The following is a 22,843-nucleotide window of genomic DNA, read 5'->3' on the forward strand; positions in this document are numbered from 1 at the left end:
GGTTCCAACCCTACTTTCAACATTCACCACTGTGTAACTTGGACAAGACACTCAAATCACTTATAAAATGGGGGTAATAAGAGTATTGTTGTGAATATGAAATGAGTGAACAGTTTAAAGTACTTTGAACAGTGCCTGGTGTGTAGCTAACTCAACAGATGTTAGCTATTACGATGATAAGCTATTATCCAGGAACTACAGCAAATCTGGAGGACAAATGAAAACATTTATCCTGGACATACTGTAGTGGAAGTGCAGAACACCAAAGATAAAAAATATATATATGTCAAAAGCCCTCAGGAAGGAAAGAGAAGCTGCCTACAAAGGATTGAAAATTAGGCTGGAGTTGACTTCTCAACAGCTGAAACAGAAGCCAGGAAAAAGTAAAATAGCTTCAAAATGCTGAGAGAAAAGAACTGCCAAGTGAAAAGTTTAACTCAATTACACTATGGTTTGAGTATGAAATGAAGAACTTAACAGATCAACAACAATTGAAAGTTGACCGCCAACAACCTTTGCAAGCACTTCTCAAGGTTTACTCCGGGATGAAGGAAATGGAATCAGGACAAAGGATGAAATGTAAGAAGTACTGATGAGAAAAGAAGTTAGCAACAATTATGGTAAACCGAAATATTGACTATCCAAACCACAGTCATGGCGGTGACTAACACAGGGAATAAAAATGAAAGAAGAGAGTAAAACACTGAATAAGGACAAGTGAGGTAGGAAGATGGACTGGAGCTGAAGCATTTTGAGTTTCAGACCTGCTGTTGTTCTGGAGGAGAGTAAAGAAAATGAGGAACTTTAAACTTTGTTAATTTAAGTACACAGATTAAAATTTAGGGGTACTTAAAAAAGAATAGAAATAGAGCATATAAATCCCAAAATATTAGAGAGGGAGACAAAAATAACAAGAATCAAGAAGAATTCAGGAAAAAAAACTTAGAAAAAGCAGAGTGAATAGAAGGCACAAAATAAGATAGTAGTAATGAATCCAAATATTTCAACAATTACAATAAATGGTAATGGACTAAATCCATCAATTTAAAAACGTAAATTTACTTTTCTGTATGATTGAAGTTTATCATAACAAAACATTTTAAAAAGGGAGATTGTCAGTCTAGAGTTTCTAAAAAATCACCCAAGCTGTTTTCAAGGGTGCACTGAAAACATAAGGATACAAAAAAGTCAAAGATAAGAGACTAGAAAAAGCTACACCAGGCAAACACGGATCATAGGAAAACTGGTATACAGATAGATAGAAGAGACTTTAATGTAAAAGTCCTTAGGGATAAAGAGAATTGCTATGTAAAGATAAAAGGAATAATTCACCAGGAAGATATGACAGTTTGAAACTTGCCTGTACCTAAATAACGTGCCCTAAAAACGTTCTAAGCAAAACTTGACAAAATTACAAGATTGACAAGTCCACAATCACATCTCTCTCACTAATGGATACATAAAATATACAAAATATTATTAAAAAATATGGAAGATTTGGGCCCAGCCTGGTGACACAGTGCTTAAGTTCACATACTCCACTTTGACAGTCCAGGGTTCGTGAGTTTGGATCTCAGGCATGGACCTACACACCATTCATTAAGCCTTACTGTGGCGGTGTCCCACATACAAAAGATAGAGGATGATTGGCACAGACGTTAGCTCAGGGCCAATCTTCCTCACCAAAATAAAAAGGGGGGGGGAAGGTTTGAACAACACACTTAACAAGCTTTATCTACCAGACATATAGACTCCTGCTGCCACAATATTTAGAGAAAACATCTTCCTCTCAAGCACAATGGAATATTTACAAACATTGATGACAAACGAGGCTTTATGGTAAGTCTCAAATATCTTAAAGAGATAACATACAAATAACATCCTTTTGCCAAGATGCAAATAAATCAAAAGTCAATTACAATCAAAAACATGCCTAAAAAACAATCTATGATTTGAAAATTATGGAACACGTTTCCAAATGGATATATTTGGAATGGATTATTTATAGAATAAAGTTACTTTTTAAAAAAAATGAACTTTACTTTTAGAACAGAAAAATTATGAAGATAGTACAGAGCGCTCACATACTTTGCACCCAGTTTTCCCTATCTCAACATCTTACATCAGTGTGGTACATTTGTTACGATTAATTAACCAATATTGATACCTTATTAACAAAATCCGCACTTTATACAGACCTCCTTGGTTTTTATCTAAAGTCTTTTTTCTGCTCCAAGATCCCACCTATCATATGACGTGACATCTAGTAGTCATGTCTCCCTAGCCTTCTCTTGGCTGGGACAGTTTCTCAGACTTTCCTTGGTTTTGATGACCCTGACAGTTATGAGGAGCACTGATCAAGGACTTTGTAGAATGTCCCTCAATTGAGATCTGTCTGATGTTTTTCTCATGATTAAATTTGGGTTATGACTTTTGGGGAGAAAGACCACAGAGGTAAAGCGCCATTTTCCTCACATCACATCAAAGGTACGTACTCTTAACATACTATCAACACGCCTTGTCCTTGTTGCCATTGACCTTGATTGCCTGGCTGGGTAACGTTTGCCAATTTTCTCTACTATAACTTACTTTGTTCCCCCTTTTCACGTACTCTTTGGAAACAAGTCACTAAGCACAGCCCACAGTTAAGGGGTGGGGGGTTATGGTTCCATCTCTTTAGCAGGAGTGTCTACATAAGTCATTTGAAATTCTTCATTGAAGATTGATTTCTTTCTTCTCCTACATTGACTTATTCATTCAATCACTTATTTATATAGGTATGAACTCATGGATGTTTATTTTGTGCTTTGGGTTATAAATGCTATGTTATTTATTTTTTTGCTCAAATTTATGTGTGTGATATATCATATATTTAATATATTAATATGTATACATAAACCCAGGTGTATATAACATATATTAAGCCACATATATACAAATATCTATAATTATTTCTGTCTATCTATCTATCAGTATCTATACTAAGTTAAACATGAGTTTATACTCATAGAGTCTTTAGCTCTGATCCATTAACCACCACATGCTTCATTCTAGTCATCTACAAGTCTTTTTTTTCTCTTTTTTTTGGTGAGGAAGATTGGCCCTGAGCTAACATCTGTGCCAATCTTCCCTTACTTTTTGTATTGGGACACTGCCACAGCACGGCTTGATGAGAGGTATGTAAGTCCACACCCAGGATCTGAACTCGTGGACTCTGGACCACGGAAACGGAGCACGCGAATCTAAACACTATGCCACCAGGCCAGCCCCTATAAGTCTTTTATAAACAAACAATAATTAAAAATCTAACAGCAACAGAAAGGAAATTCAAGACTCACATTTTTTTATGGGAAATCTTATCAAGCATTCAAGGAAAAGACGCAGTTTTAAATGTGCATTTGAAAGGCATTGACAAAGACCTAAAAAATGGAAAAATATGCCATGTTTCTAGATGGAAAGATTCCATATCTCAAGATGTCAATTCTTTCCAAAAATAATCTATACATTTAATGCCATTTCAAGTGAAACCCCGGGAGAGTTTTCAATGAAACTTGACAAGTTGAATCTGAAATTTATATAGAAGGTCCAAAGTAATAATAATAGCTGACACAATGCCACCAGAGAACAGGAAGGGGGTTGCCTTACTGTGAATTAATTAAAGCAGCTGACTCTCGGTGCAGGAGTAGCCAAACAGATAAATATAACAGAATATGGAGCCCAGAAACAGATCCACACACATCTGGGAACTTGTCAGATAAGGAAAGTGGCAGTGGAGCTCAGAGCGGAAAGATGAACTATTGATTAAGCGGTGCTGGGGAAAACACGACCCAGGCCCTGTATTTTGAAAGAGAAGAGTTAGGTGCTTACAACATAGGCTAACGGAGGCTATCTTAAGAAACAAAAACCACAAACCATAAAGGAAAACAACTGTACATTCAATCACATTAAAATGTAAAATTTCTTTTTAATAAAAGACTCCTTCCAAAGTTGAAAAAATAAGCCATAAACTGAGGGAAGATGTTGCAACACATTTAGTCAAAAAAGTATTAGAATCACAAAATATGTTCATCTATTTACAAATCAGTCAGAAACAAAGCAAAGAACTGAAGCGAAAAATGGGCAGAGTGTGTAAAGAGACATCGCAGAAGAGCAAACCAGAAGAGCCAGGAAACACGCACACAAAAGTTCAGTCTCACCGGTAGTCAGGGAAATGAGAATTAAATCCACGGTGAGATACTACTTCATATACATCAGATTTGCAAAAATTCAAAAGTCTTACAAGATTTCTAAAGGGTAGAGTAAATTCAGCATTTTCCCTTCTCTCCTTGAGAGTCATCCAAAAGCAACAGGAGATAATAACAGAAACACAAACTCCACCTTTGATGAAACTAAAAGACGTGTGAATCCTAGCCCATGAAATATCCAGAAAGACTGCCAAAAGCAATGAGGATCAAGCAGGAGAGCGGCAGGTGGAGGAGTGGGGGAATGAGGGCCACTGCTGAGCTCAGAGACAGCTGCGGAGCACGTACCAGGGGGCAGAACACACCCTGAACTGCAAAGCCAAAATAAGGAGTGGGTGCATGGGCTTATGGCAGGAACTTCCCTGGAATCGGTTTAGTTGTGAGAAATTTAGGGCGTAGGGCTGACTGACAAAGCCCAGAGACAAGCCCCTTGAACACAAAGCTCAGTGTTCCAACAGCTGAGCAGACCAACAGCTGCCTGTCTCCTTTGGCTGAGTGATGGTGAAGCTAAAGGAAGCCGTGCACACCACCCTAAGACACGGCGACAGTTCCTGCTGCGGCTCTAGTCGCCCAGGCCTCTTCTTGAGATGAACTTTCTGTAAATAGTTGGTATCTGTATTAGGGTTCCGCAGAGAAACAAGACCTACAGGCTGTGTACCGTCACGCATCACTTTACAACAGAGATACGGTCTGAGAAATGCATTGTTAGGCAATTTTGTCATTGTGTGAACGTCGTAGAGTGCACTTACACAAACCTACATGGTATAGTCTCCTACACATCTAGGCTGTATGGTACTCATCTTGTGGGACCATCATAAGTCGTATGTGTGGACTGTTGTTGACTGAAACATCGTTAGGCGGCACATGGCTGTATATACGTGGAGAGAGATTTATTGTGAGAAATTGCCTGACGCACTTACAGAGGCTGGCAAGTCTAAAATCTGCAGTGTGGGCTGGCGGGCTGGCGACCCAGGAGAGTCAACGCTGCTGATGACGTCTGAAGCTAGTCTGCTGGAGAATTCCCTCTTGTCTGTGGAGGCCAATCTTTTTGTTGTGTTCAGGCCTTCAACTGATCAGATGAGGCCTACCCATGTTACGGAGGTCAATTTTGCTTTCCTCAAACTCCGCCGATTTAAATGTTAATCTCATCCCCAAACACCCTCCAAGTTTCACGTAAAATTAACCATCAGGATGTCTTAGGTTTGGTTCCTTAGACGCAGAGCCTGAGGCAAGGATTGGGGTGCACTTGTCATATAGAGGGAATCCTCTTAGGAGACAGGGAGTGAAGAGGGCAGGAAAAGTAGCTAAACAAACTTGGGATGTCCGCTGCAGTCTAGCTTCAGCCTGATCCTTTGGGGACCTCTGCAGCACAAATGACACCAGAGTTGTTCCCACTTTGAAGCAAGGAGCCTGGCCTTTTGAACTCCTATGTCCGTTGGGCATGGACTGTGGACTGTACCCAGAGTTGAGGGTACGAGTAAGAACGTCACTTCCCAGTGACGGCTAATTTTACCTGTCAGCTTGGCTAGGCTGTGGTGCCACTTGTTTCGTCAAACACTAGTCTAGATGTTGCTATGAAGATACTTTGCAGATGCACCTAATTTATAATCAGTTGACTTTGGGGAAAGGAGATTACCCTCAGTAACATGGGTGGGCCTCATTCAATCGGTTGAAGGGCTTAAGAGCAAAAACTGAGGTTTCTTAGAGAAGAAGGAATTCTACCCAAGACCGCAACATCAGCTCTTGCCTGAGTTTCCAGCCCGCCAGCCTGCTTACATATTTCAGACTTGCCAGACCCCACAATCACATGAGCCAATTCCTTTCTGTCTCTTTCTGTCTCTCTCTGGCTCTGTCTGTCTCTGTCTCTCTGTCTCTCTCTCTCATTCCTATTGGTTTTGTTTCTCTGGAGAACCCTGACTGATACACCAGGTAAGGACGATTTCATTCAGCCAAAGGCAAATCTCTGGAGAAGGGGTTAGCTGTGAGCCATTAGCAAGCAACCCCCTCAGCAGCTGGAGGATGGGTGCCCCGGCCTACTAAGGGGAATGGTGCAGGACACCAATAGCATCCACCGCAGTCTACCTCCCGCACCACTCACATCCGCTCACTTCCCACATTACATTCTCTCCATCCAGGAACAGCTTTTCCAGGATTCTGGTTGGTCACAATTTCTGGGGACACTTACAAGAGAAGAGTTAGTGGGATCAACTACAGCACTGCTACAGTTGGTCCCAAATCTGGAACTGATGCTATCATCTTCCCCCTCCACCACCCGTTCTAGGCTCTCCTCCCCCTCAGCCAGCACTCCTGTGGGTCTAGGTGGCTCCCATGGTGGGGTGTCCCAGAATCTCACTTCTGAGGGGTCTGGAGCTCTGGTTACTATGCTTTTATCTGACCACTGTTACTGTATTTGCCCATTTTACACTTAAAACTTGGCATGAGAAAACCAAGGATCGTCTGGTGCCCGTCATATTCCCCCCTGCTCGCCTGGCATGCAGCGGCTCTCTCTCTTCCTGATGATCAGAATCAGTTACCACTGCGGTAACTCCTTCCTTTGGCTGCTGGTCTGTCAGCGTGAAGAGCCCAAAGTGACAAGGCTGAGCAGCCATGGCTTTAAGTTTAGTGGGACTCTTATTCTGTCCCCAAATAGAAGCTTTTTCCCACTCCCCCTGCTGGGAACCAGGACCTCTAGACCCACAGAGCCTAAAGTTTTGGGGTCAGGTGGGTCACATCAAGTGTGATGAGCAGGACCACTCCAGCTTCTACCTCTTGATCCCTGGACCCATGTACTCCACCTACTGCAGATAGAGCACCATGCAATGGCCACTGGTTAAGGTGCATGTCGCCTCCTGAAGATAACAGCCTATCCTTGCAGGCGTCATCCTCCACTGCACCTCCAAGAGGCCAATCCGTTGTTCTATTAGGACAGTGGCTGCTGGTTGATGTGGTATGCACCACCTTGCCTCCTTTACCAAAAGCTGTACCCCTTAGTCTGAGGTCATGTTTTACACAGACATACGTAGACCAGAATCCTGTGAGTTCTTGGATTGTGGGGCTCACTGAGGCACAGTAAGCAGGAAAGGTAAACCCATAGACAGAATATGTTTCAATTTCCACCGGCATGAACGTTTGTCCCTTTCAGGACGGAAGGAGTCCAGTATAATCCCCTCATCACCATATGGCTAGTTGAGCTCCTGGGTACCACATTGTGGACTCAGTGTCAGTCTTTATGGCTGGCAGATCCAAGATTGAGCAGGGGCAGTAGCTAGGTCAGTGTTGGAGAGAGAGAGGCAATGCTATCGGGCCCAGGCATTGCCTCTATCTCTGCCACCATTGCTGCTCCATTCAGGAGCCCAAAGCACAAATATCGGGATGACTGAAGACACAGGCTGATTGACAACAACGGGTTGGGCCACACTATTCATCTGGTTGTTCAGTCCTTCTTCTGCAAGTGGTGGGCTTTGTCATTAGCCCACAGAGGCTCCCCCTTTGTGCCCACTCCCCTAAGTCCATCCACATGCCTCTTCCCTAGACCTCCTCATTCCCAATCTTCTTTCTCCCCAGACTTTCAGCCTTGCTCATTTGCCACTGGCCTGCACAAAGGCACCCAGCCGAGGGGTAAGCGAAAGCTGATGTCCAGCTCTTGCTCTAGTCATCAAATTGGTGCGTTGGCGTGGGGCTGGGTCACAACTGAAGAAGGGGCACGTTTTGAGTTTTCTCTGCCTATAAGAGGGATTCCTCCAATTGCTAGCCCAGAGAAAGAATTGCTCTGTACTTTGCTTTTCCACATGGAGTGTTCTGGGCCCATTTGATAGGGGACAAGATGAGAGGGTCTCATGGTATCCTGTAAACTCTTTCTAGTTTTAATCAAAAAAGCAAAATTTTGATCATCTAGAAAGTGTAGCAGTCTGGTTCCAGTCAAGAGTAGGTTAAACAGGGGAGCTTAATATAAAGAATTATTAGCTATGACAAAAGAGTAACGATAAGAAAGACCCTTTCTATGGTCCCCTAGCCCTGAGGAGGAATGCTCCAGAAAGGGCAGTCTTGGAAAGGGTTCAGACCCTGCTGGAGAAGGTGGGTTCAGCCCACCACAGGGCAGAGAAGTTTGCTGGTGTGACCAGGCCAGAGCTGGTCTGGAGTTGCTGAGCGAGCAATAAGCATTGCTCCGGAGTTGAGACCAGGAAGCAGGTGGTCAGCAACTGGAGGCGTGGGTGCATGGTGGGGGCTGGGCACCAGGGGAGACGAGGCCGGAGCCCTTCAGAGCACAAGGGCCATGTGGGGCTTTCAGAAGGAGTTCAGGCCACTCTGCAGTGCAGGTGGGGGAGCAGGCAGCAACTGGTTGTGTCGGTGAGGGGGAGGCTGGGCACACGTTGGGGCAGGAGCCCTTTTCATGCCCACAAGTTCTGATTTCCCTGTCGAGAGGGTTGAGGAAAGGTCATCGCCAGGCTGCGGCTGCAAGGTTTAGAGGGACCTCATCTGGGCCTGTGGCCTGGGCAGGCTCCACCTCATGTTCTCACGCCCCTGCCCCATCCCAGCCCCACAAACGGCAGGCAAGTCTCTCTCCTGCCATGTCCCTCCCGGTGCCCTCTACTGAGGAGCTTAACATCACACAGACCCTGAAGGAGATACTGAAAGGAATCCTGTTGTTTATCACAGAGCATCCATACAAGGAGGGACTTTGGAGCTGAGAGGCAGTAAACTGATAACTGACAAATTATCGGTGACTTTCCAGGCACCATGTTTCTCTCCTCGACACTTCACTCTCAGCCTCAGGCCCACGTGGAGAGCCATCTGTGGATTCTCGTCCCCTTCAGACTCTGTCCAACGTGTTCTAATCCCTCTGAGCAGCCTCTGGTCGTGCTCTTCTCTCCACTCTCTCCTCCTCTTCTTGAGCTCTCATTCCCCCTCCCTCCTTCCAATCACTTTTAAAGGGATTCCCTTGTCTCCATTCTTTTCATCTCCTTAACCCCTCCTTTACTTTCCATCTTCATCACACACATGTACACCCTCAATTGAGAATGTGTGAGAGCTCTGACCTGCCAATCTTACTGAATCCAAACCCTTCTACTGACGCACAGTGCCTCCATTGCCTGGCCCTCCTGGCACAGCCCAGCGGATCTCCGGAACCTCCTCTCCTCACACCCCCTCGAGGACAGCCACCTTCCCCACCCTCTGTTCCACTCACCCTGCTGGCCTCTTGCCCCCTTCTGACTGTCCTTGGTGACTGCATTAGGCCTCTTCCTTCCAGAAGTCTTCTTATGTGGGACACCCCCGCCCCTTCCTTCTCTCTCGTCTCACACATGCAGCCAACACCAGGCAGTTCCCTCCTCAACAACTAGCTCTTTTCTGAGCGCTGAATCTCTTCCCACAAAAACCACTGAAGGACTTCTCACAGGCTAAGCCCTGGTGCCCCATTCCCGGACCTCGGCCACGGGGGCGGTCATGGCGCTGGTGCCCGTTTGGTGGGAGGGCTGCTCAGCTGTGCTGCAGATTGAGCAGAAGGGGCCCATATCAGTGGCTAACAGCCTGCGGGACCTTGCTGACCCCGGGGCCTGAGTAGGAGTTCTGCCAGCTGGCTCTGGGTCTGGTGCAGGAGAGCACACAGGCTGCAGGAAGTACCTTGTGCAATGCTCAGGGGAGCCTGTGGATGGGAGCCTGACAACTTCCCATGTCACAGTCACAGTCCTCACCCACGTGAAGGTGGGGCCAACAGGGCCCTCAAAGGGCTGGGGACCTGGGTGTAACAGCAGCCAGTCGGGTCAGGGTAAGACAGATACATACATACACACACACACACACACACACACACACACATATGGTCGCTGAGGCTCAGGCCCGGACCACTCTGGAGGCTAAAGCTTGCTCCCTTCAGCCCTATGTCTGGCTTTATTGAAAGCTCCCCAGGCGTAAAGTGTTTTTCCTTTTTTTTAAACTTGAGCCCCTCCTAACAGTCTCCACACCCACGCCCCAAACAGGGCATGCTAGAAAGCAATCGCTCAAGGATATAGGGTGGTTTGGTGGTTAATTGCTTGGATGATGGAATTTTAAAAAGCCCTGAGTTCAAGACTTGGCTTTGTCACTTTTGACCTTAGTGTTCTTGGGTAAGTAACTGAACAACTCTCTGAGCCCCAGTTTCTACATCTGTAAAATGGGAATGATAATATCACCTCCCTCATAGAATTATTGTGAGAATAAAGAAAAATATATATGTAAAGTGTGCAGCACAAAACAAGCATTCAGTCGAGGATATATAACTACATTTAAAAAGAGAGTTTGTAATAGAAATAGGGGAGGCAGACAGAAAACCCAAAACAAACGCAGAAGTGACAGAGGAAACAGGAAACATTGCGGGAGAACCTGGTGGCAGCCATGGCAATGGTCAGATCTCCTTCAAGAGAACCTGCTGCAGGGGGCACAGGAGACCGACAGCCCCAGAGGCCACCCTCTGGAACCGTCACTGTGTTCACACCAAGCCCATGCTTTCTTGGGCTGCTCCCAGCCAATGATGGGGGGTATCAGTGCCAGCCCATTCCTGTGGGATGTGGGACTCCTCTGCTGGCAGTTTGGGGCCCAGGACTCCCCATCAGCCAGTCTGGAATTCTTTTAGAACTGTGCTGCAGGCTGAGGCTTTTTCTTCCTGATCCTCTTTCCTGCCCCCTCTCCCTTCACAGGTGTCCAAATGGCATGACTATCTGAAGGCTCTCCCTGCTATTCCTGCTCCCTGCCCATTCTCCTCCACGGGTGTTTCTCTCATTACGTCTCTTGCACAAATAAAGCCTCTTCTTGGAGGACCTGAACTAACTCAGGTCCCATCCCTAATGCTGGGCTTCCTCGGAGGGAGGGCCCTGAGAAGGGTCTTGAGGGGAGGGTCTGCCCCAAATTCCCACAGTGCACCACCTGGGGGAGGGCAGCCACTGTGTGTTCACATGGACCGTGAATGGGAAATGGGAAGTAAGTGTCCTTAGGACACGCTGTGCTGTCCCATGCCCATATTCCATTCTGTGCTGGGGTCGCCTCTCAGCCAGGCAATCCCTGACTCTTGCTGCCTCCCTCCCTGCACTGACCCCTCTGGCCTGCACTTCAAATCCATTCCACTCGGGCATGAGAATAATTAGTGTGAGGATTGCCTGGTGGGACCAGTATTCCATACAGGCCTGGGAAGAGTTTATTGCCAGCTCCTCTCGAACCAGCCCTGGATATCAGGGGGAGCTTTCGGCGGGATGTGGCCCCCTGAGCACTGAGGTGCAGAGGTAGCCCAGGCCTGGGAGAACAGGGAAACTCCAGCCCAGGGAAGGTCGTGGCTGTGCCCAGCTGCAGATTGGGCTGAATCTCCGGCCCTTGGAGGGACAGAATGTGGCCCTCTGGGTCACTGGAGTCCTCCTTCTGCCCCTAACTGCCAGGATACAGTGTATCAGGGAGGCATCGAGATCCGCAGCATGGCGCTGCAGACACACGGGTGCAACAAGTGGTCAAAGTCTTTCCCCTCAGACGCCATGTAGGAAAAAGAATAGCATGAGGAGAAGTCAAAAAAGTTTCCTTGGCTGCCCGGTCACCTGCCTCAGTGGGGAGAGGAGGAGGTTAGGAGCAGGGCCAGGAGCTCTCCACTCCGATGATCATGAGGCGTCCAGGTCGGGCACAGGATGGCCTTCGTGTTTGGAACTGAAAATACCTGGGGCTACTCCCCACCAGGGAACCCAAGGGGCCATTGCTGTTCGTCTCCCTTTTCCAGGGACAATAAGAACAATCATCAGTTCTGTGGTCCATCATTATAATCACTCACTCACACCCTCTCTCAACCTGCTTGCCCATCTCTTGCTTCATTATACTCACTTGGCGACACCTGACCCTGGTGGAATCTGACTCTTGGACTCCTTGGCACCTGTACCCACAAAGCTGAATGTTTCACCTTAACTCCGTGATCATGAGCCTCAAGTGGGTCCTCGTGCTGCCCAGTAGGCCTCGTCCGTGACCCTAGTCCATGACCCCAGTCCATCCCCTCTCCCATTCAGATAACTTGGTCATACTTTCTCTTCTATCCATAAACCTCCAAAACCTCCTCCAAACTCTCAGCTGATGACCTCGATTCCCATTTCACTGAGAAAAAGAAGCAATTACAAAGAACTTCCCCAAGCGCCCACCGCCAACCGTCTGCATCCATGTGGTGGCCCTAGCCTTCCCTTCTGTAACTAGAGGTCAACTGTCCATCTCCCATCTAAGGCCAACCCACCTACTTGTCCACTGGGTCCCATCCTCTCGCCCCTACTCAAGGGCATTGGTCCAGAAATGTTCCATTCTCTCTCCTGCATCACCAATTTCTCTTCTTCTGTTGGATCATAGCCCTCAGTGACTGAACATGAAGGAATTCTTCATTCTCAAGACAAAAACTTTCTTGCTCTCCACATATCAAATCCCTTTAGCTACTTCCCCATTTCTTTGTTCTTCTTTATAGCTTAGCTCCTCAAAAGATTAATCTATATTGTCGCTAATTTCTCTCCTCCAATTCTCTCTTGAACCAATCGAGTTTCTCTCCTGCTGCTCCACCAAATGGCTCATCAAGGCCCTCAGTGAACCCACATTGCTGGTCCAATGATGAGTCCTCGGTCCTCATCCTCCCTGACCTCTCAACAGCACGTGACGCAGTTGATGATGCTCTCCTCCTTGACGTTTTCTTCCCCTGGCTTCCTGGACACCACACTGGCTGGTATTTCTCCTTCTCGGTCACCTTTGTGGTTGCTTCCCACCTTCCTACCTTCTCCAGGTTGAAGTGCCCCAGGACTCGGTTCTTAGACTTCCTTTTTTCTCTGTCTGTGTTCACTCCCTTAATGATCTCTTCCAGTCTCTTGACTTTAAATACCATTATACACTGGTGATTCCCAAATTTAATCTCCAGACCAGCCCTCTCAATTCCGGCTTCATATAGCTGTGTCATGTTATTGAGTCCTTCCACCTGGTGACCCAAACTCTCTTTTAATCAACAGATTCCAGGTCCAGAAACTGGAATGTATAAATAAAATAACAGCCATATACATTAACTGTATGTGATAATATGTTAATATATAATTAATGACATGTACTAATTATATATAACTTCTAAGGCAATTACACCTTTTTTCTGTGTACTGCCTCTTTGTCTATTTTGCCTATTTTTCTATCAGGTCTTTGGTCTTTCCCTTTCTTGAATTTTAAGAGTTCTTTATAGTTGGGAAGATTAGCCCTTTTTCTGTCAAATAGATTGCAAAAAATTCTTTAAGGCTGTCATTTACCTTTTGACTTCGTTGGTGGTGTTTTTGCCACATAAAAGGTTTTAACATTTTTCATTTAATTAAATGTATCAATCTTTTCACTTATTTTATCTGTATTTTGAGTCATAATTAGAAACTAGCCCCATACCCACGTTGACTTTTAGCAACTGTTTGACTTCATTTTGTAAATCTCAATCTCTGGCCCACTTACTCTGTGGATTTCATCTTATCTTTTACCAAACAACTATCTGGTTGTCACAATACCCTTATTAAAAAGTTTATCTTTTCTCCAGTGGCTTGAAATACCACCGTTAATATGTACTAAATTTCCCTACGTATTTCCATCTTCTCTGCCTTGTATTTTGTTCCATTGGTTTATTTACGTGCCAATAGTATATAATTTTAATTATAAAGTCTCTATCACGTTTTAGTATTTGATAAGGCTACTCCCCTGTTCCCCATTCACACACACAAACACTGCTTTTCTTTTTCAGTTTTTTCTAGCTATTCCTGAACATTTGTTTTTGCATATAAACTTTACAATCAACTTGTCTAGCTCAAAAGAAAAATTGTTTTTAATGGAATCACATTAGGGAAAATTCATATCTTTATGACAGTGAGTCGTTCTATTTAAAAAGAGACATCTTTCACTTCATTCAACTGTGCTTTTTACGTCTTTCAAAAGCTTTTTTTTTTTAAGGTATGCTTGCTTTTTGGGGTGGGGGGTGCGGTGGTGAGGAAGCCAACATCGGTTGCGAATCTTCCTCTTTTTTTTTCTCCACGAAGCCCCGGTACGTAGCTGTGTATCTTAACTGTAAGTCCTTCTGGTTCTTCTGCTTGCGATGTGACCACAGCACGGCTTGATGAGCGGTATGTAGGTCCGCACCCAGGATCTGAAACCCGAGCCGCCAAAGTGGAGCACACAAACTTAACCCTAAAAGTTCTTTATAGCTTTGTTCATATAGGTTTTTCATACTTTCTGCTAAATTTATTTTTTAAATAGTATATTTCTTTTTTGCTATTATTGTAAATGGGATTTTTCATTTCTATTTTCTAACCAACTGATTATTGTTTGTGTGTAAGAAGGCTGTTAATTTTTATTTCCTGCTACCTTACTGGATTCTTTCAGTGTCTGTCTTAGTTTTATCATGTATTCTCTTGGGTTTCTTTAGGTATATTATAATATTATCTGTAAACAGACATAGTTTTACTTCTTTTCCAATTCTTACGCTTCTAATTATTTTCTTGTATCTGATTGCTTCTGTCAGTCTAATATTGGACAAAATCTGTGGGATGCTGCTAAAGCAGTGCTTGGAGGGAAGTTTACACTTTAAATACAAATGTTAGAAAAGAACAAGTTTAAATGGTCTAAGCTTCTGCCTTAAGAAGCTAGATGAGCAAATTAAACTCTAAGTGGAAAAATGAAATAATAAAGACTGGAACTCATTTAAATAGAAAATGGGCAAATAATACACAAAATCAACAAAAGCTAATGTTAGCTCTTTGAGAATACTAATAAAATTGATAAACCTCTTAGCTAGACTGATCAAGAGGAGAGAAAAATACAAATGAACAGTATCAGGAATGGAAGAGGAGCATCACTACGCATCCTCAGATGGGCCTCTGGAGCCCTTCCAGCTCTAGCTCCGCTTTCTGCCAGCTCCCTGCACCTCTACTCCCCATCATCTGAGCTCACCAGGAGGGAATTCCCCAGGGGCTTCTCCACCAGCTCTGCAATGGTCACTTGCAGATGGAGATACAGGGAGTGGCAATAGGAACCTCCAGTATGACGGTGACTTGGGGTCCTCTGCAGGAAGAGCAACCTAAGCAGAGCTGACCCTCCCTGGCTGGTTCACTGGGACCAAGTGGCAGTGAGGATGGTTTGTGGAGGAGCCAGAAAAGAGGCATGGAACTGCAGACAGAGCCAAGGCCTGCACCATAGGGAAGTAGCCTTCTCCCTGCATCAGACCACCTAGCAAGCAGGTTCCAGAACAGTCCTAGATGCCCAGCCTGCTTTCAAGCTGCTGTTTTTCCCACTCAACCCATTCCTGCAGCCTTGGGCTCCTCTCAGCAGGGTACTTCCACTTGCTAATGGATGATGTCCTCTGAGGTAGCTGGAAATATCAGGACCTCAGGCTCGCACAGGCTCTGGTGGCAAGTCCCTGGCCAGACTGTCCCTCAATGAAGGAGAATCTCTGGCCCTGGGGCCCCAAACTGCCTCTCATTCCCAGATTCCCTCAGGTCAGCTTCTCTGAGAGTTCCAATGGGAAACTGCTTGTCTAGACCCAGCTCAGGCCTAGATTCCTGGGGTCAAGGCCCCAGAAGCCAGGCCTAGTCTGAGAATGAGACAAGAAGTCTCAAGATAGTGGCCCTGGTCACATATGCCCCCCGCCCCCATCCCCAATAGCCAGCATATGGCACACCAGAGGAGACATGAGAGGAGAGACTGCCACAGTAGTTCTTGCTCAGAGGAAGACACAGATGAGGACAGGGGGTGACAAAGGGGGTGTCCAGGCCTAGGGGCTTCCACTGAGCACAAAACTCCACAGGGTCCCCTGGGAGCCACTGGCCAGCCTGGTGACAGCAGGGAAGCAGGCTCATGTGAAGGCTGTGGCCTCAGCTCTTGATCCCACCAGTAATTCAAGAATGTCATGGCTGCAGAAGGCCAGGTGGTCCCTTAGGCCTGCACCCACCAGCTCTTCATGTACGGCGCTCCTCTACAGCGATGTCCCTGAGGTGGCACGCTAAGGTAAATGGACACGTCTGCAGGCAGCTGGAAGAGAATGGCCGACAGGACTCCAAACCCCCCAGGTCCTTCCGGCCACCCTGAGGGCTTTGGAGCTCCATGGCTACCATTCAGGAATATCGAAGAACAGCACGCAGTGGCTGGGAAGCCCTGCCCTTGGCTACTGGCTCTTCCTCCCAGTCCCTCCTGCCCGGGCTTCACAACGAGCCCGGCTCTTGACAAAGACACCTGCTCCCTGGGTCGTGGCAGCAACAATTGCACAAAGATGGGACCTTGAATCTGCCTAGTTCAGCAAGGCAGGGATCCATGAGGGGATCGGAACTCCACCCTCTGGGAGGCTCCCACGCTGAGGGCTTGTTCCTCACCTCTTGGAGGTCAGCCAGCACCACCAGGAATTCTGGCATAGCTAATAAAAGGAGACAGCATGTGCATGTGTGCACAAGGGGGCACACCTCCTCCCAGGCCAGGAGGATGGAGGGTAGATAAGGCAGATCCATGAGACAAAGACCAGGAGCGCGTCCTGTGAAATGTCCCAGAAGGCCAGGTCCTTCCCCTAGCCTAGGAGAGGGGTGGGACCAGACAACGAGTCCCTCTGGCCAGCATCACCAGCCAGCCCTGCCCCCAGCAACAAGCCTAGGTCTGAGCCAGGCTGCTCTGAATGCCCCTGGCAGGGCGTGGGAGCAGTGAGGACCGGATCATTTAGCACCAGCTAAGAGGCCACTTCTTAGCAGCTCAGAGCCATCAGCACCCCATGTAAAAAGTACCCAGTATATATTGAGAGCACTCAGTGTGCCAGCCACTGTGCTCAGCATGGCACACCCCGTGTCACATTGCATCCTGTGAGAGGCCTCTGAGAGCCTTAGTGAGGCCAGGAGCTCTCAGACCAGGAGGCTCCTTACCCTTGGATGTGTCAGATTCAACTGGTCCAGCAGACGAGTAGATGTGAGTTCAGATTGATGGTGCATTTGGGGACTGAAACATACATTGGTGATCAAAACACTGAGATATTGTTAATAGAATAAAATTTTATGCAACAATGATATCTAAATTTTCTTCATTATTTAGGGTACTCAAGAGTTAATTTAACCTAAATTATTTCTTAAAAAGACAAATTCAGAAAATTTACTGGGTCATTGAAAATTGCTAAATTTTTTTAAATTTTGGGGAGTGATCTTAGCTTGTCCTCCGTCTTTCATCTTGAAACTGGAAAGTCTCCTTTGTAATATTTTACTTAACCCTCAACCCAAACTCATCAATGATGGAAAAGATGTAAACACAGAATAATAAATTCATAATCCATGATTCAAAACAAGAAAGGGAGCTCTTTATTGGACACTCAGAGGCAACCCCAAATAAAGGAGGCAAAGCGGAGCCCCAGCAGGACGCCTGGGCTGCCGCCCTGCAAGGCGCCATCCGTGCCATGGCAGACGGTCCCCCAGGGACTGCGGCGTCACTTCAAGACTCACAGTCTGCAAGTGCACCCCGTCTGTCTCCTCCCCAGGTCCCACATTGCCGCCTGAAGGCCACCACTGGCATTGCATGGCCAGTGACCTGACCAGGAGCCATCACAGCCCAGAGCACATAGAGACCCTGCCAGAGATGAGATCACAGCCAAGAATTACCAAATACATACTGAAGGCAAAGGCCGTGAAGAAGGAGCAACAAACAAAGAACCTACCCAAGGAAATCGTTCACAGGACAATCACAAAAAAGTCTTAAATTACATTTGTTAACATCCTCTGAGTTAAAGGAGTAATGCACATCTGTGCAATGAAAACAGGCCATTTGGGAAGATCCTACTAGAGAATTTGAACTGAAAAACGTGATAGTCAAAAGTTAAACAAAAAAAGCCCCAAACATGAGTCAAGAAGCACACTGGACACAGATGAAGATTGTGTCCATGAACTGGAAAATCATGCAAAGAAAGTCCCCCAAATGCAGCGCCAGTGGAAGATAGAACTCGTAAAGGGAAGGCCTGGGGACACCGAGGACGGATGCAGATATGTCCATATGCGTTTAACAGGAATACCGGAAAGAGGGAATAAAGAAGAGCAGTGTTTTGACAACGTGGGCAGATAATTTCTTAGAGCTTCAAAAAGACAGGAATTCGGAAACTGAAAGAGCTCAGCTATATTTTTTTAAGCTCACAATTTAGAAAAATCGTAGCGAAATTTTTGAAAACCAAAGACAAAGTCTAAATGTTAAGGACAAATTACCTATAAGGAAACGAGAATTCAACTGACGTCAGATTGCCATCTGCAACATCAAATGTCAGAAGGCATTAAAACCTGAGTAAATACAAGTCTGAAGCAAGACTTCTACCCTCATCCAGATTATTAATCGTAGATCAGGGCAAGAAAAGACCCTTCCGGACACATAAGGACTCAGCATGTTTGCCATCCACAGACCCTCCTTTAAAGAACTATTCAATTTTGTACTCCAACAAAAAGAAAAATAAACCCGGGGGCTGGCCCGGTGGCTCAGTGGTTAAGTTCGCGCGCTCCTCTGCAGGCAGCCCAGTGTTTTGTCGGTTCGAATTCTGGGCGCGGACATGGCACTGCTCATCAAACCACGCTGAGGCAACGTCCCACATGCCACAACTAGAAGGACCCACAACGAAGAATATACAACTATGTACTGGGGGGCTTTGGGGAGAAAAAGGAAAAAAATAAAATCCAAAAAAAAGTTATTAAAAAAAGAAAAAGAAAAAGAAACCCAAAGGGAAGAAAGGAGTTACAAGAAGCAATGACGAGCAGATAAATCAGTATTTTGTAAAGTTGAAATAAATGTTGCTATTTTGAAGTTTTCAATAATTGGAAGTAAAATTCAGGTAAGAGCCCCCAGGTAGTTAGTAGGAAGTTTAGGTCAGTGGGGAGCAGGATGTAGGGCAGGAAAGAGAAGAAACTAAAAGTCTACTAAGGTTCTTGTCTTGAGAAAAGAAAAGGGAGACTGACTTTTTGAAAGGGATTTTTTAAAAATGAAAGTTTAAGTATTCAAAGTTTAATGAGAGCCCAAAACTAGAAATCATCCAAATTTCCATCAGCAGGTGAATGGATAAACAGCTTGTGGTATATCCATACGACCCTGCTCAGCAACAAGAAGCAATGAACCGCCAACACACGACAACATGGATGAATCTCAAAAGCATTATGTTGAGTGAAAGAATCCGGACACAAAAGAGTACACGCTATTCAGTTCCACGATCTGAAACTCTGGAAAGAACAAATCGAGAGGGACAGAAAGCGGATCAGTGGTCACTGGGACAAGGTGTGGGAGATTGACTGGGATGGAACACAGAGAACCTTTGGGGAGATGGAAGTGTTCCATGTGTTGATTGTGGTGTTGGTTACGTGTATATACAAATTGTCCAAATTCACTGAACCATACACTAACTCTTGTACACTTAGACTGGGTACATACTGCTTATAAATTAGACTTCAATAAAATTGACAAGAGGAACTAGCAGAATTCTAGAAATAGAAAATATAATTTTCAAACCAGCAGAGGGGAGGGTAGAAAAAAGAGAAATGAATCATAAAGCAGGAAAGGGGGGGTGCTTAAGTGATACCAGCCCAAACCAGATGAAACAGTGGTAAAGGGACACCCAGGCCTTATGGTGGAGCCCTCAGGCCCGGTCCAGAGGACTGAGTTGGGTTGGGTGGATGAGGACCATGCCCTGCAGTGGACCAGAGCAGAACCGGCCCAGATGTCCATGTTGTTTAAGACCCCCCAGTGATTCCTCATGGCTGTGAGGTCAAAGCATAAAGAGCCATAGCAGCTTTGTCAAGCCCAGCTAAGCAGCCGGAGCCAATCTCTGGAGCAAGCGCCTCTGCCCCAGCTCTGTCTATTCTCCGCTGCCTCGCTCATATTTCCCCTCTTTATCTGTCCCTGATCTTCCCCTCACCCTGCCTCCTTACTTTCCAAAGCTCTCCAGCCAGCGTTGGCAATTAGACTTTTAAAAGGTCTAATTAAACGGCCTTTCTCTTATATTTTTTCAAAACCAAAATCTGACTAAAGTAAATGGCTTTTAACATGTGTGGGCCCTTAATTTGCTTGATATTTTCCGTGCCTCAGTTGTCCTAATAGGAAAAAAATTCATCCCCACCCTGGAACTCCAGTGGCGACTAGCGTCCCTAACTCGCAGGACACCTCCTCTCTCCTGCTTGGAGCAAAGTCCTGGGTCCCCCACCCTGTTTGTTCTATGTCCTGTAGATTTTCACCCCCTGTAGTTGGAGGCGGGGAATGGATGCATGCAGGGTTATGCAGCCCTCCTTTCCCCCCTCCAAGAACAGCTCCATCTGAAATGAGGGAGCATTCGTTTAAACTCTCAGCAAGAGTGGAACAGCCATGAGACAACGAGCTGCTGGCCTGAGCTCAGGAGAAGGTGGGGCTGCACCCATACCAACCAGCTCCTGCCAATACTCCAGCCACCTCCCAGTGCTCCATCATCCAAGGAATGGAGAGGACGCTTCTCTTTCTTCTCTCTTTCCCTTGCTCCCTCCTTCCTTCCTTCTTCCCCTCCTCCCCTCCCCTCTTTCTTTTTTCTGCCTGATATTCTTGTGAATGCCTGGAGATGTGTCTGAAGAAGCCAGGGGCCTAATATTGGAACCAGCCTCTACCCTCACACTCCCTCAACTAAGACTGTGGTCCCAGGGTTGCCATGTGGTACAACTCCAGGGGGCAAATTCATACCATCAGTTCATATGAATGGCACCCCCTTGGAGTTGTGCAGTGTACAACCTGTGCCCCGTGCAGCTATATGTGGCAGCCTTGATGGCCACACTTTTTCTTCCCTTGGATGATGAGGGACTCTGACAAGTTAAGGAATGAAGCCCCTACTCCTGAGTTTCTACCCAGCCTCAGAAGGACCCAAGATTACAGCTGTGTTCTGGCCAAATCCCTCCAACCCAGTCACATTCAGGACCCTCAAATTTACTTCCAGCCATCTTGGGCAAGGGTTGGAATTGGGGTAGAAATGGAGTAGAAATAGACTCAGATCCCTCCTCACCTAGAAACAGGAGCCAAACTGGCCAGGTCATATTTGACCCCCAACTCCTCACTCTGGTTGGCTCCCAGATGCAATCTTGGTGATGTTCTCTCATTCCCTGGCTGAGGTCACCCCTGCATCTGTCAATCAATTTCTTGGCTAGAGCACTGGACCAGCCTCCCCCTTCCTTGTCTTCACCCTTGTCCCATCATGTCTTCCCAAACTTAATCCGAGCCACAGTGGCGTTTCTCATACTTCTCTGAGAAATAGGTGCCTACCAGCTCTGCACAAGCCCACATGCCTGCTTCCCTCACAAGACCTGCTGGCCCAGGAGGGCAAACACCAGCCGCCATGGCCTGGGGGTGGCGATCACAAAGTGAAGCAGAGACCTTGTTGTGTGGAACGTTTCACATGTATGTGCATTTTTCTTGGGAGAGGGTCCGTGGCTTTCATCAGCTTTTTGAAAAGGTCCAAATGGGTAAGAACCCCTGGAGAAGAGTGTTAGACACTTTCCACAGTTGGTAGGTGATGATCCATCTCTTCAGAAGGTAGGATTTCATTCATTCGTCAAGTACTGACTGAGCTTCTACTGTGCACCAGCCACTGTTCTGAGCACTGAGAAAACAGCCGTGAACAGAAAGACAAAACTCTCTGCCTTTGAGGGGGGCTCACTTTTCAGGGGCCAGACAGCCGGGGAGCTGTGTGAGGCATCAAAGACAGACTGGCTGAAGATTCTAGGTTTTGAGCCCCAGGAAGGTCTAAGAACTCTGTGAACCCTATGAGTTCCAAGTTCTAAGAACTCTAGAAGTTGTAAGTTATGAACTCTGTGAAGGTTCTAATAAACAAGTTACTGATGGTGGCGGGCACAGCAGTGGTGGTGACAGTGGCCATAACAAGAGCTCAAGGGCTAGCCTGGGGCTGCCCCGAAGGAAACCTCTCACTGCTGAGCCAAGAAGCAGGGGTAGTGGTGACCTCCGACGGGCAGCAATGGTGAGGAGGCAGGAGAGAACCAAGTTGCCCCCACCCCGTGCCAGCTAAAAGCACGGGGCCCTTTTGAGGCCTGGCTTTCCAAGCCCTCACCACTCATGTCCAGCTGGAGGCCTGAGGGTCCCAAGGCCAGGCCCAGCCTGAGATCTAGCCACCCTCCTCCCAGCTGGGAGCCAGAACTACGGTCTTCTTCCCAGCGTAGTCAGGACAGTAGGGTGTCCCTGATTGAGAGAGGAATTATGACTTTGGTGCTGGAGAGTATGCTTGACTGGGAAGGTGGGGGCAGCCCACAAGAGCACTCCTGGTGGTGGGGGCAGCAGGAGACAGTGTTCCAGGGCCCAGGTGGCTCAGCACTGGGCTGGGGCAGGGGTGAGGAGAACAAGACTGCAGAGGCCAACGGCCGGGGCAGGAGAGGGCCTGGGGAACCCCAGACCAAGCCTGGACAGAGTGGATCCCCTCTGCACAGATCAAAAATCTGCCCACGCTGGAGAGTCCAGGTGTCGGAGGGTCCCAGGTGGGTCAGGGGAGACGAGAAACAGGCAGATTGCCCAGCCAGCCAGACGTGTCTGAGAAAGAGACGGGAACCCAGGCCTCCGAGGTCCCAGCCAGGCTCCCTCCACCACCGCCCATCCATGGCCAA

This window comes from Equus quagga, chromosome 2 (assembly GCF_021613505.1).
Source record: "Equus quagga isolate Etosha38 chromosome 2, UCLA_HA_Equagga_1.0, whole genome shotgun sequence".
NCBI classification, from domain to species: Eukaryota; Metazoa; Chordata; class Mammalia; order Perissodactyla; family Equidae; genus Equus; species Equus quagga.